General features: G+C 39.1%; 1 protein-coding gene across 4 annotated transcripts in view; it reads right to left on the reverse strand.

Moving 5' to 3' along the window:
- FYN (FYN proto-oncogene, Src family tyrosine kinase) overlaps positions 1–14,713 on the reverse strand; it is a 204,055-nt gene that overhangs the window by 136,965 nt on the left and 52,377 nt on the right. The window contains exon 1 of one of the 4 annotated variants that reach the window (XM_074333452.1): positions 10,074–10,200. The exons of the other annotated variants lie outside the window; for them this stretch is intronic. The gene's annotated coding sequence lies outside the window, so the exon portion shown is untranslated. Of the gene's footprint in view, positions 1–10,073; positions 10,201–14,713 lie in introns of those variants that run through there. 4 annotated transcript variants of the gene reach the window in all.

The following is a 14,713-nucleotide window of genomic DNA, read 5'->3' on the forward strand; positions in this document are numbered from 1 at the left end:
AATTGCTTTGTAATCTGAATCCTATCTTGTGCCTAGAAGAACAGAGGTGCCGGTGATTAATTATTAAGGTTTACATACACGGTACTACTGTAGGACGAAACTGTGAGAGAATATCACTAATGAAGTAAGAAGAAGACACACTGCTCTCCTCAGCAAGTCCAACATGGAGGCCTTTTGGCAGCGGCTGTGATGTGAAGAGAGAAACCTCCCCTAATTCACACAAGATTTTCACTGAGTGTATTCCAGGACCATCCAGGCGGAATAAATTACAAAAGCAATCTGTCATGGTACGTGAATCCTTTTGATGTCAGTCTTGTAAAACTACTGCATATTCTGTGGTACTGATCAGGGAAAACACTGTCAACAGTCACCTCCTACATGAACTGTAAATCTCTTAGACGTTTGAGCGCAGCCCTGTTTCATCTCACATCACCCCAAACCCCCCATGTTAACCTCTTGAAAAGTTTACATTGATGTCCATGTTCCTCTCAATTCAAGGCCTCAGGAAACATTAAATCAACCAATGTATGGTGCCGTGTTGCTCCGTGTATGGTGAGCGTGAGCATGCTGAGTGCTTGGGTACACTCACACCTACCTTCCCACACACTTGCACGCCCCTGCTCCCTGTGTCCCCACCCCTCAAACCCACCCTGTGGGCACAGCCAGAAGCTAATGCTGCCCAGCCCATTCCAGAAAGACGTGTTTGAAACAAAGTGTTCTGTCCTTCTTAGCCCTTATTTACGCTTATGCTTGGCTAAATACCGCACATTAGCAGACCTCTTTCTGGGGCTGGGCCCTTTTCCTATGCACTGTCTGCTGTGTACTTGTTTTAAAAATATTTCCACAATGCATCTATTGTTGTCTATTCACTATATAATTGTATGATACATTGGCAAGCAAGTGCTCCACAATGAATAAAAGTGTGTTTATCAAAGAATAATCGGAGTTGCTTGGCACAGAGCGCAGACCTTGCCCAACACCAGCTGATGTATACGGCAAACATAGGGTCTCCGCCTTCTGCCCATGCAAGTAGTCAGTATTTGCTCATTCTGGGACCTGTTTTTAGCCACATAAGGTAGAGGAAGGCTATTTTATGCTGGAAGACTTCTTCATTTGTGAACTTTTTAGACTTAGCTGCTAGAATTACAGGAAATAAACACTTTAATTTTAAGTCTTCAAGTTTAGATTCAAGCAGAATGGTTTTAAACATGCCATAATAGATAGCAGCTGATTTTTTTGGGGGGAGGTCGGGGGTTCATATAACATAGGGTTTGGACCTATAAATGTTAAGTATAGCAAACATTAGACAGTATGAGTCAAATGCTTCTGTGCCCCCTATTTTAACAGAACCCAGTTTCACAAAGAGACTTACTTGAGGAGAAAGGCCAAAATATGTTTTTATGTCTTAGGCTCTTTAAAATCATATCTGTATTATACGCGTACATGTTTTTGGGTGTCTGCCCCATCTTTGTCCTCTTCTCTTGGAATCTGTCCTGCCAACAGCGCAGTGACAGGACACGTGGCCAGAACTGGTCCAGGAACATGTGATTGGACAGGAGTGAACAGATGACCCAAAGGAGGCCCATCCCTCCCTCTGTGCTGGCTAGGAACCTAACAATTGTGTGGCTTGGCTTAAAAAGATAAATTAAATCAATTAGATTGTGCTGCCAGGAATTTGGAATTAAAAAATAGTGAGGCTGTTACCAGTTAGCTGTGGGTTGCTAAGTTGACAGATCATTCTAGTTGAAATGATTTTTTTTTTTTTTTAAATTTGGGGAAGGGGTACTGTAATAAAAAGAAATAGCTGGACTGGTATCCACAAAATCTTTTGCCTGCCAAGAAGTGTTTTGGGTAGAAAACATTTCTGAACCACTGCTCTTTAAATATAGTTAATAATTCTTCACTTAGGAGAACACTTGAGAAACAAGAAAAGCATGTACCTAATTCCTTGGTGAGTGGTGCAGAAAGCAGAGGCTGGTGTTTGGTCCATTGGATGCGTGAAAGAAATCTTAGGGCCTCACAGCTGCTGGCTCTCCAGGCATCACAGGTGACAGGGAGAGCTGTAGCCTTGAAACTAGAGCTCAAAGGAAGAAACATATGTGCCAGCTCCCAGGAACCATGTCCTAGGACCTTCTGCATGTCAGGGCTTGGGGTGTGGAAGGTGCTCAAACATGTCTGCGGAATTGCATGGGGCTGAAGTTGGCCCAAGAACAGCCTTGGGTGGAAATCGGACAGTGTTAAGAGTTAAACTGGTTTGAGTGAAAAACAAAGAACAGCAGCGATCTGCACTGTATCCGAGTGAAGGAAGGGCATTCTGAAGAACAGGCCGTGACTGACTGGGTAGGAAGGGAGGGTGCCAGGGCCTCTGAGAGGAGGCAGGGCAGATGGTGATGCTTCAAGGGAGTGAACAGAAATGCCCACAGCAAAACCCTGAGACTCTTTCCCCTAAATGGATGTGTTAATGGCTCCCATGGAGCGGGCAGAAGAGGGCTTAGCACATATGCCTCCGTCTACTGTACTGGCTGTAAATAAACCATGTGCTTGTCTGCGCCATCTGCTTAGTGTGCACTTTGTGGAACCGTGAAAAGAAAAAAACCATTTGGGGCCAAATGGCTAGAAATACTTTAGCTGTATACTTAGGAACCAAATACGCTTACACAGCTAAATTATTACATTTCCTTTAAAGTGGGTAATTAAATTTAAAATGCTCTTTTTATGAGGGGGGGCGGGGTTGTGCTAGACAGTAGGAAGCCACACAGCTTTCAAAGGGTCAAAGAGCAGGTCACGGGCACAGAATGAGGCTGGAGACAAGTCCCCTACCACCGAGTTAGTCCATCTGGAGTCAGGGACACTTAACCAGTCTCAACCACAGATTCGTCATCTACAAATGAGGAGCGTGTCACTCGTCTTCCTTAGTCAGAGTGGTATTCTGAGAATTGACTAACATCTGAAATATAAAGTTCTTTAGATAAAAGATATTATGAACCTACAAACTGTTTTTATGGAGATGGTCATGCCCTCTATAAAGTACTGAGTATACATTATATATGATTATTGCCCTCATATACACATTGAGATTGCTCATTGCTCATTTTTCTTTTTACTTCCTCAACATTATATAAATCATGTAACTAATTCATTCATGAAACAACGATTTACTGCATGTTTAGAATGTCCTAGACCCTGGAAAAATTTTAATCAGAAATAAGACATCTACTAGTACAATTAGGTTCTAAAAGCACAGACTTAGTATGTTGCAAGCAATTTGATGTTGAAAACACAAATCCAACTGTGTTCTTTGAAAATTATTTGTGTTTTCAACATTAAACAGTTTACAAAAATCAAAGTTTCTAGATTTGTGATATCTAAAGTTTTGTGACTTGAAAAAGTTCAAAGAGCCCCCTCACTCGACCTGGATGAACTTTTCAAGGCCTAACAGCAGCAGTTTTCGATAGATATTATACACATCCCAGAGAACCCAACAACTTAAGGAAAACTCTATCAAACAGCATGAGCAAATCAGTACAGTTTGTGAAATGCAACTTTGAGAGAATAATCACACTGCGTTAGCCTCATTTACAAACTCTATTTCATCTTGATGGAATCCCCAGAGATAATGTAGGTCGAATCCTGATAAAATGAATTCCCAGGGTTGCTGGATTCTTTTCACAGCGCTAAATTTTTACTCTATCAGAATTTGCTTGGAAGAAAGAAGAGGTAATCAATGATTGTGGTGATTAGAGCTAGTGCTCTGGACAAACCCCCACACCATAATGTACCAGTGGTGGTCTCAGATCAGCTATTCTACCTCTCCAGGCCTTGGTTTTGTCATCTACAAAATGGAGCTAATACTACCTATCTCACAGGATTTCCAAGAAGTGTCAGTGAGAGAGTAAAGGTCTTAGTACAAAGTAAAGACTGAATAAATGTTAGCTATTACAGAGATCTTCACTGTGTGGTAAGGGAATTTGCATGGAAGACAGAGAATCATCAAACAGAAGTTACTGAAACTGGAAAGTGGGTTGAGGATGGGAAGGGAGACCCTGGTATTTCTAAGTTCCCACGGCTGCTCTGCTAGGTGGAAAGCACAGAGGTGCTGAGACACTCGAAGGAGATGGATAGTCCTTCCTCTCTGAGCTGAAGGAGAGCACACAGGCTGCCCTGGAAGTAGCACCAGCAAACCTTAACCTCTCGTCACATCCCAACACGGAAGTGCCTCAATGCCATCTTGATTTACGTTAACTCTGTCAAGAGAAAGCACAATGTTGGCTCTGGAGGGGTTTAAAAACCAAAGGGGAAAAATCCCACTCCAACAATGTTTTACAACTCTATTCTTATTTAAAACTTTAAAAACAAGTTAAAATGGTGGGGAGAAAACAAATCCTAACTATTGGGTAAGCTTTCAGAAGTGAATCTGGTTTTATGAATGAAATTTTGATTCTACAGACGAAAATGGGGAGGAGAATGACACAGCCACATACCATAGATGAAGTCCCAGAGTCTCAGGAAAAACAAAACAAAGGAAATACCTGAAGCATGGAAATAGTTTTTTTTTAATATAAGCTGTTGGATAACCTAGGTGAAGGACAAAAAATAACTAGAGCTGTGAATTTAATGAAGGTAAAATTTGATCTTCCCTCTTAATGAAAGGTGGAAAATAAAATTAAGAACCTCAAGTGAAAAAAGTTCATGCAAACATTTGTCTTTACATAGTATATAAAACTTTTATGCAAAATTGTATATACATAGTACATAAAAATATATACTATGTGAAGAATTACATTAAGAAAATGTAAACCCAAATCATGAATTTCACCCATTACAAGAATAGTTTCAGGGAATAATGTTAAACAAAATAAATATTTAAGAAATATCAAAACAACCCCATACTTTCCAAAACAAAAAAATGGAAAATGGCAATAACATAGAGACAATTTTTTAGTGAAAATGAACTCACACAGAAATCCTAGGGGCAGAAATACAAGCCAGGATTTGACTGCTGAATATATTAAGCATGAGTGCAGAGAATGTCTGAGTTCCCCATTTTCAGAAAATTTATGAAATGTAATCTCAACACGCAAAGCAGGTAAATTGGTGAATTCACAGTTTTGCATGTGTGTATGGATGTGTGTGTGTGCTTTACAAAGATTTACGACGAGGCTTCTTTGAAGAGTTGGCCTCCCCTAAAAGGAATTTGATAAACAGAAATTTAATTTCGGCACTATTCAGTACACAATTATCTCGTGAAATTCAGTTCAGCCATATGGGATGAGACATAGAAAGATTCTGTCCACATTCGGTCAATGCAAAGATAGCTTCGCTGTTCTCCTGGGAGCAGATGCAGTATAGACGGCCTATAGCCGCAGTTCTCCTGCAGTCTTTAAACTGTTTCAACACCTCTCCAAATAGTAGAGAAAACTGTCATAGTATTTCTGTTTGCATAAGAAGAAGCAAATTTGAATGCTAAATTAGGAAGAACCGAAATGTTTATACTTTTAATTGTCCAAAACGTCTTTCAATCAAATTTAATCTTCATTCTAATAAAAAATTATTACAAACATTAACACTAACAAAATTTTCCATTAAACCAGTATAAAAAATAAATCTGGGTAACCACTCCATGCCATTGTTGAAAATGCTATGCAGTTTTAGTATGGTCCCATTTTTGTAAAATATATATCTGGAAGAAAAAATACTACCCTGTTTCCCTGGAATAAGACCTAGCCACACAATCAGCTCTAATGCGTTTTTTTGGAGCAAAAATTAATATAAGACCCAGTCTTATATCATATTATATTATATTATATTATATTATATTATATTATATTACCCGGTCTTATAGTAAAATAAGACCAGGTCTTATTAACTTTTGCTCCAAATGGGTCTTATTAACTTTTGCTCCAAAAGACTCATTAGAGCTGATTGTCCGGCTAGGTCTTATTTTTGGGGAAACACAACAGAATAAAGTAACCCCAAAACCAGACATACTGGTCATCTGAGTGGGGGGATTTCAGCAAAGCAATTATAACTTTTTCTGAGTGTTTCTAATTTTGCTAAAATTTCCTATAGTAATGAATGTCATATTTATTGAGCATGCATTACATGCCAGGCAGGATGCTTTCTGTATCTCACAGAATCCTCACTGCTTCACGAGGTGGGTAGTATTGTTATCCCTCCAGGTATGGAAGTGGGACCGAAAAAACCCACACCTGAGGGCTGGGGACTCGAACTCAGACATGTCTGCCTCCTCATCATTCTGCTACAACTGAATTTCATTTGTGGTCAGAAAACAAAAAACGAAAAACCCTTAAAAATAAATTTAAATGTTACATAGCCAGGTGAAGAGCTAAATGAAGACAATATACTTGTAGGCATTTATGTTTAAGGTTTTTATTAGGTACTTCTTAAATGCCTCTATGATTTTAAAAAATATTTTCAAAAGTATTGGTATGTATTTGAAAATAAAAGGAAATTAATCAAATCTTACATGATGCTAAAACCAGTACACAAGGTTTTAAATCAGTAATATTATTTACACAACATCCTTTTAGTTACCTATACCAGACAACCCCTCGTTGATTCTGACCTGACTCTGAAGAAGAAAGTAAAAAAAGAGTCTTCCCTTTTAAGAGCTATAAAATTAGGTCTCAAAGAAACTGGTACTCCCCAAATCATACTGAGGCCACGATTTCTTAGTAGTTAAAACTCCCTTCCCAAGCATACTACCGATCAAAGAAATCTAAGTTAAGACAGTGAACCATCATTTTTCACATCGACAAAGATGATAACCAATGAGAAATGTTACCATAAGAGTATCGAAAAACTGGCACCACTGTAAGCTTTTGGTAGACAGCAGTTAGGCAATAATTATGGATCAAATTTCAAAATGTGCAAACCTATTGACCAGCCAATTCTCCTCCTAGGGACTTATTCCAAGGAGAAAATTAAATGAAGTATGTAAAGATGTATGTTGCAATGTTAGTTGTGCAATGTAGTATTGCTTATAAGGTAGAAAAACCAGTAATAACCTAAATATCCATTGATAGGAGAGTTTGCTGGTGTGTTCCCACAATTTAGCATAGTGTCCACATGTATGACTAAAAATAAATATCTGGTGAATGAATGATACAATTAATAAATTAACAGGATATATACAATTGAATTTTATAGAGGTATTAAAATATCTGATGTAAAGCTATATTCAACAACAGAGAAAGGAGTCCACAGCATTCTGTTAAGTGATCAAAACAGATCACAGACTAGCTTATATAGTACAATCCTATTTACATAAAACTGTATGTACGTCTGTCTGTGGGCATACGTGTGTAGATGTCTGCAAGGACAGTATAGGTGGGATGTGGAAAATTTTCATATTTCTTTATACTTTTCTTTATTATTTGGATTTTTAAATAAAACATCAGCTATATACTTATATTTCCTATGGTTGAGGAGAATCCTATTCTTCAAATTTTCATCTCAACCACTCAAACTAGGAGAAGGATAATATTTAAGACGTTTTCTTTTCCCTTGATTTCTCAAATACTGCTGTGCTAGAAGTTTTCTTTTCTGCAACTTATTCCTATAACAGGCCTGCAACAGACTGAACACAAGGCACGTCTGTTTTAAAACAGGGCTGTGCAATCAATGCCCTGGTACCCATTATACTAAAGAGAGAATCTCAATGCATAATATTGCACTATTTTGACGTTCTCTGTTCAGGACCCTTCTCAACCCAGCCTTGTTAACTGTTTGGCCGACTTTCGTAGCCCACGGACCTTCTCCTGGGCTGTGTGCAGCCAAGTGCATTCACCATCAATGGGCTCCATCTGTCAGTTTCACACACAAAGACTTCAACTTACTTGGCAAAGAAACATTGCTTTTCTTGAATGCTGAATTGAGTTTAAAAGCGGACAGCTTATATTAATAACAAATGGTTTCTGGTAATCTATGCTTTCAATCCAGGAGAAAACACAAGCATCCCTGATAGAGAAACGACAAAGTGTCTCTCTATGGATTTAAACAACAGCAGTATGATTCCTCCGTTGGGGCACTGTCTGGTTACAACAATGCCCGGCTGCGATTCTGGCCAACCTCTGAAAGCAAGAGTCAGGGCCAACAAATGTTGCATCTCCACACATGTGCCCTGAAGAATCAGCCAACTGTGAGAATGGCAGAGACAGCACGTCAGAGTTGATGACTGACAAGTGCCTCCTCTGGTTATCATTTATCTGAATTACAGAAATTTGCTGAAATCTTTCTCATGCCATGCCAACACATGGGTTCACCTACTTGAGTGTAAGCTACACATGTTGGTCTTGTAGATATTTTCCCCTAAATAATCATGCACAGAGTGAGAACAAGATGGAGGGCTACGAGAAGAGACAGACCCCGGGAAGAAGACACACTGCTTTCCTCCTTGTAATTCCTGGGTGTAATATCAATCCAAGAAGGTGCTGAGGACAGCAAGAGCCTATACCCGACACACAAAGCATTCTAAATACCTCAGGCATGAGGGCGGCTAGCTTGGTCTGATCAAACTGATTATGAACGTAATGTTGTGACTCCTCTAAAAGCAAAAGACACCACTATATATGAAGACAACCCTATTGGGATGATCTTTGAGTTGTGTTTTCAGTGGTGGTGATGGTTTGTAACCACACTGGTTGGATGCCAGTACCCCTCATTTACAAGATGTGGGCCAGCCTAGAGGCCTATGCTGTTCAAGGCCCACGGGCCTCCTAAGAAAGGTGCCCAGACCCTGGCCCATCTCAGGAGTCTGCTTCATCAAGGGCACTTGATCTTTCGCCTGGCGGTTGCCACGGACGACTAGTTTTCTCTGATGCTGCTGTCCTGTGCCTCCTCTACCCAGAGCTGGCCGCATCTGAGCCACAGCTATTTCCTGAGGGATATAAAATTCAACAAACTGCAAATAAACAATACAAAACATTACCTCATGCTGTCATGCTGTTGTTTCTCTAAACTGTAGCATAGTGGAAGCTCCGTGATTTACGAGTATCATTTGAGACTCACTTTTCCCCTTTCAGTTACTTCTTTCCCTCGCGTTGACACTTAGTCCATCAGCTCCCTCTATTGCCTAACTCTGTCCCTCTAAGGGCTGCCTCCCCTACCTCCCACCCCCACTAGGACTGTGGCTCTCAAACTAAGGAGGCTACAAAAGTGTTCTTGCAAAGTTCACCAGCAAGTTAACCTCCCTTGTTCTCAAGAGTTGAACTCTGTCAGTGTTCTCCCTGCCAGCCTTGGCTACATTTGACCATCTTGTCCCGCCAAAATTGTCCCTCTATTTGCTCATTTTGGTCAGAGGCACAGATATCTTCCCAGGCCCAGAAACTCCGCGTGAGTCTTATCTCAACTCTCTTCTCTCATCCTCTACATCCAGGCAGGCTGCCACCATCAACCCTGGAGATTCGGTCTTCAAAAAGGCTTGTAGTTCATTAAGATTTAATACAGATAAAAATAAAATAACGTTCCCAAAAGGAGTCTGTAAACTATAGTACCATATACACATATATCAGCATGGGCACAATCATTTTATTGCATTTCTCTTCCCTGTCAAAATCATTCAAACTTTTATTCCACTATTTAAATCCTTCTGTAATCTGGGCTCACTTTCAGTCCCCGAATAGATCTTAGATGTTTGTTTTATGGCAGTCCTGAGATGGAATATTCTTTCCTCTCTGAACCTTTCTTTTAAAACATAGCACTTAAACTTCCTTCCCCAAGACCTTGACCCAGATTAAACTGAGTTTCAAAGAGCTTGACTCAGATTAAACTGAGTTTCAGCCACTCCAATCACCCCTTGGGCAGAATTTTAATTAGTTAAACAGACACATGTGCAGAGCAGAGGTCTTTATGCAATTTCCATTTTCCTGATTATTTTCTAATTTGTGTTTGTTTACTCATTTCTCAAATTTGCACAAATAGGGATCACGCCGTGGTATGGACTGTTAGTGACCAACTGGTTTCAGCTCATGACTGATCATAGATTAGTCCTACCTCCCCCATCTGTTTTTATACACAAATCAATTTTTTAAATATTATTTCCACACACTCACCCTTGGCGTCTCCTCCAGGGGATCTGGTGAAGAGAGAGTTATTAAGAGTATTTAAAAGTAGCATTTCAACTCAGGAGCAAGAAACTCATGCAGCCCTGACAAAAACAGCTTAAGGATAAATTCCAAACACCAAGTGTTCTTTTCTTCACCCCACAAACCCAGGAACATTACACGACCATGACACAAGCTTGGATGACATCCCACCGTGGTCAGATGATGGATGTTTTCATTGGTTTCTCCTTAAATCAGGGCTATGAACAGCAGCAGGATACTGAATGGGAACCCTCAGCAATAGAGCTCAAATTGTATCTGACAAGGCTCACTTCATAAACCTCAGCTATTTTCCTACTGAAGAAATGTTGTATTAAGTCAATTCTGTTTATACAACCAGTATGCATTTATATTCTCTTTAAAGATAAATGATACTTTCATGAAGAACGAATTGCACACAAACTACTATCTGCCTTGGAAAGATGCCAAAACACACATTCACTTAAAATACACAAAACAAAAACAACCAGCCACCAGTACTTCTCCCAACCAAACCAAGCAGTACACAGAATTCTCTCTTGCATGGTGGGATGTCTTAATGAGGGAAACAAAATTAATCAATATTACTGTTGGGACATGATCTAAGAAATAGATTAACTGTACCGTGCAGTATTTACTATAGAGCTTAGGATATTTTAGCTTCAATAGAAATTATGATATAATTTAATATATATGTATAATATAAATTAGAATGATCTAACTGAATGGGCAAAAATACCAACATTCATTCATTCACTCACTGAATATATACCGATAGGTGCTTTGACAGACAGGGTACCATGAAAAGACACAGTCCTTACCAGCTTAGGGTCTTAGGGAAAACAGACACACAAACATCAAAACAACAATTTGTTACGTATTGTAATTATTCAGTAGGCTACGTTAGGAAATACCAACATTTAAGAAGCTGGTGGATCATAAAATGGGAACAATGGAGATCTAGTTACACTGACCAGGGTCACCTCCAAGTTAAAAAGCAGTGTCTATAAAATTATTCTATCTATGTTAAACAATAAACAGACCAGATTACATGGAAAGGGTCAGGAAAAGAGACCCTTTCAAAGGTTAACTGTGGTTACCTCTGGCAAGGGGAGTGGAAAGGACAACGGTTAAAAAAAAAAAAAAGAGAGAGAGACACTATCTCTTTATTTTACACTTCTGTTATTGTGTGAATTCTTAAAGTAGCCTATATATTCATGTAATACTTCAATAATGAAGAAATAATAGTAATTGAAGCAGACACTGGAGGAGCAGCCAGCAAAACAGACTGCGAGACGAGTGAGAAGCATAATAGAAGGAAATCCAGAAGAGGGTGGAGTCATGGAAGCCACCAGAGGAGTGCTGAGAGGAAGGGCTGGTCAATCGAATCATCAGGCCATGTAACAGAGGCGGAGGAGCATGAGAATCCAGGAAAGGGCCGACTACCAAGTAGGAGGACTTTCTGATTTGAGATATGGCTGTTTCAGTGGAACAGCATTGGTGGAACTAAGGCTGCAGCAGGGTGAAAATGGAGTGCAGATTAAACATCACAGGAGAGGTACCATGCATGTGCAAAGGCAACTGGGAACTAACAAAATTATGCTGCTTCCTCTGTCTCTTCCATGTTGCAAAATGAGTACAGAAAAATACTTGACCATTTTGCAACAATTAATAATACAAATGTGGTCATGAGTGGCAACCAACACTTGTATCCACAGACTTCAGGTGTGGGGACCCATGAAGAACAAACAGAGGGCCCAGGAACCTCTGATGGGGAATGGCCACTTCATAGCGCCAGCCCCAGCCCCAGCAATGGCGGCCAAAAGGCAACTGCTCAGTGTTACAGATTATCCTATTTTTAAAGAGAAATCATATACTGGCAGAAAAACAGGCACACAGACCAATGGAACAGAATTGAGAACCCAGAAATAAACCCACATATATGGCAAATAATTTTCAACAAAGGAGCCAAAAACATACAATGGAGAAAGGAAAGCCCTTCAATAAATGGTGCTGGGAAAACTGGAAAGTCACATGCAAAAGAATGAAACTAGACTGCTATTTGTCACCATACACCAGAATTAACTCAAAATGGATCAAAGTCCTAAATGTAAGACTTGAAATAATAAATTGCATAGAAGAAACCATAGGTACTAAACTTATGGACCTTGGTCTTAGAGAGGATTTTATGAATTTAACCTCAAAGCCAAGGGAAGTAAAAGCAAAAATACATGAATGGGACTATATCAAACTACAATGTTTCTGCACAGCAAAAGAAATCATAAACAAAACAAAGAGGCATCCAACAGAATGGGAGAAGACATCTGCAAACAGCACCTCTGGTAAGGGGCTAATATGCAAAATATATAAAGAATTCATACAACTCAACAACAAAAAAACAAACAATCCAATTAAAAAATGGGCAGAGGACCTAAACAGACACTTCTCCCAAGAAGACATATAAACGGCCACAGATGTATGAAAAGATCCTCAATTTCACTATTAGGAAAATGCAAATCAAAACCACAATGAGATACCACCTCACACTTCCTATTATCAACAAGACAAGCAATAACAAATTGTGGAAGAAAAGGAACCCTCATACACTGTTGGTGGGAATGTAAATTGGTACAGTCACTATGGAAAACAGTACGGAGGTTCCTCAAAAAATTAAGACTAGAATTACCATATGACCTAGCAATCCCTCTTCTGGGTATCTACCAAAAAAATCTGAAAACATTTATCCAGAAAGATATATGTACCGTTATGTTCATTGCAGCATTATTCATGGTGGCCAAGACATGGAAACAACCAACATGTCCTTCAATATATGATTGGATAAAGAAGATGTGGTACATATATACAATGGAATAGTAATTTGCCATAAAATGAAATACTGCCATTTGTGACAACATGGATGGATCTTGAGATTATCATCCCAAGCGAAATAAATCAGCCAGAAAAAGTTGAGAACCACACGATTTCTCTCATATGTGGGATATAAAACTGAAAGCAACAAATGAACTATACAAAGAAACAAAAACTCATAGACTCAGACAGCAGTGTAGTGGTTACCAGAGGCTAAGGAAGGAGAGGTGGTAGAAGAGGGAAAAGTGGATCAAATATACGGTGACAGAATGCAAACTGACTTTGGGTGGGGAGCACACAATGCAATATGCAGATGTTGTATTATAGAAATGCATATTTGAAACCTGCATAATTTTATTAACCTATGTCACCCCAATAAATTTAATAATAAAAAAATAAAGAGAAACCATAAATTTGGATTTTTAAAAATACAAAACATCCTGACTTTTAAATGCTGGCTCAAATTTTTAAAAACCACTAAACTAGGGAAAAAACGTCTGTGGACCACCTCTAGCACAATGACTGCAAGTTTGGCACTGAGAAAATGTCAGGTAAGAATTTTATTCTCTCTCTCTCTCTTTTTTTAAGAACAAGAGCTTTTCACATAATTCTAGGCTAAGGGCAAAGACCGGATGGATAAACAATATCCAATATTTGAACTAAAAAGGGCTCACTTTGTTTTCCTTTAGGAGTTGACGCACTCACATACTCTGCTGCTAAACATTTAATCCAAATTCTTGTATCATGCTCACATAACAGAACTCAGCTGTTACACGGGTTACAATATGTGTTTGGGTGGGAAGCACAAATTAACTGGTAATTTTTAAAAGTAAACCATGAGGAAGGACCAAAAATTCTCACAGAAAATATGTAAAAACTCAAGTTGACTTTCAGTTTAGCACATATTCCCAGGAAAAGACCTCATTTGCAGCTGACTTACGTGACAACACACCCAGCCATTTCATTAGAATGCTATTTTTAATCAGTTCATCATATTACTATGCCTCAGGAACTGAAAGCAAGAAGTACCTAAAGTCATCAACTATGGATACAGAACGTTTAGAAGTCAAATAGCATTTTCACTGCTGGGCAACCAGTTGGAAAAGCGTAGCATCTCCGCAAAGGAGAGGTATCAACAGTTGATACTCTTATTGAGTGCATCATCTTTTAAAAAAAATCTTCATTACAAATTTTTGAAAATTGAGAAACATCTATTGCAAGATGTTAAGAATCTATTTGGTAATGACTCGCTTATGATAAAATCACTGGGCAGGTCATTGCTATAGAATTTATTTTAAGTTCATTCACTTTGCTCTGGTCCTCATAGTTTATTAAGGGGCAATTTGGATGATAGATATTAGTGCTTCTACTTGCAAATGATTTTCCTCCTTGCCCAACTAATACAATCTCAGGCATGAAGAAAGAGAATTTCTACACACTAGGCCTCAATTCCTGTTGCAATTCGGGGGGAAAAGCCTGGGCCCAGTCACCGATTAGAACAGAACCGTGTCTAGCATCTTGTTAACATTGGGTGACGTTCTCGCCTGTGGGTCCCTGCCTCTTTTTCTATCTAGTATGTTTCTCTGTTTTCTGTCCCTTGTCTTCAGCTCCTATATAGTTCTGCTCTAGCTCGTCTTTCTCATTCACTCTGTCTCATCTATTTTGCCTTACTTGCTCTCGTTCATTACTCTGGATTTCTCTTTGTATTTGTTTGGGTTTAGCTGTTTAATTCTCTGGTCTCT

This window comes from Rhinolophus sinicus, linkage group LG05 (genome assembly GCF_036562045.2).
Source record: "Rhinolophus sinicus isolate RSC01 linkage group LG05, ASM3656204v1, whole genome shotgun sequence".
Classification (NCBI taxonomy): Eukaryota; Metazoa; Chordata; class Mammalia; order Chiroptera; family Rhinolophidae; genus Rhinolophus; species Rhinolophus sinicus.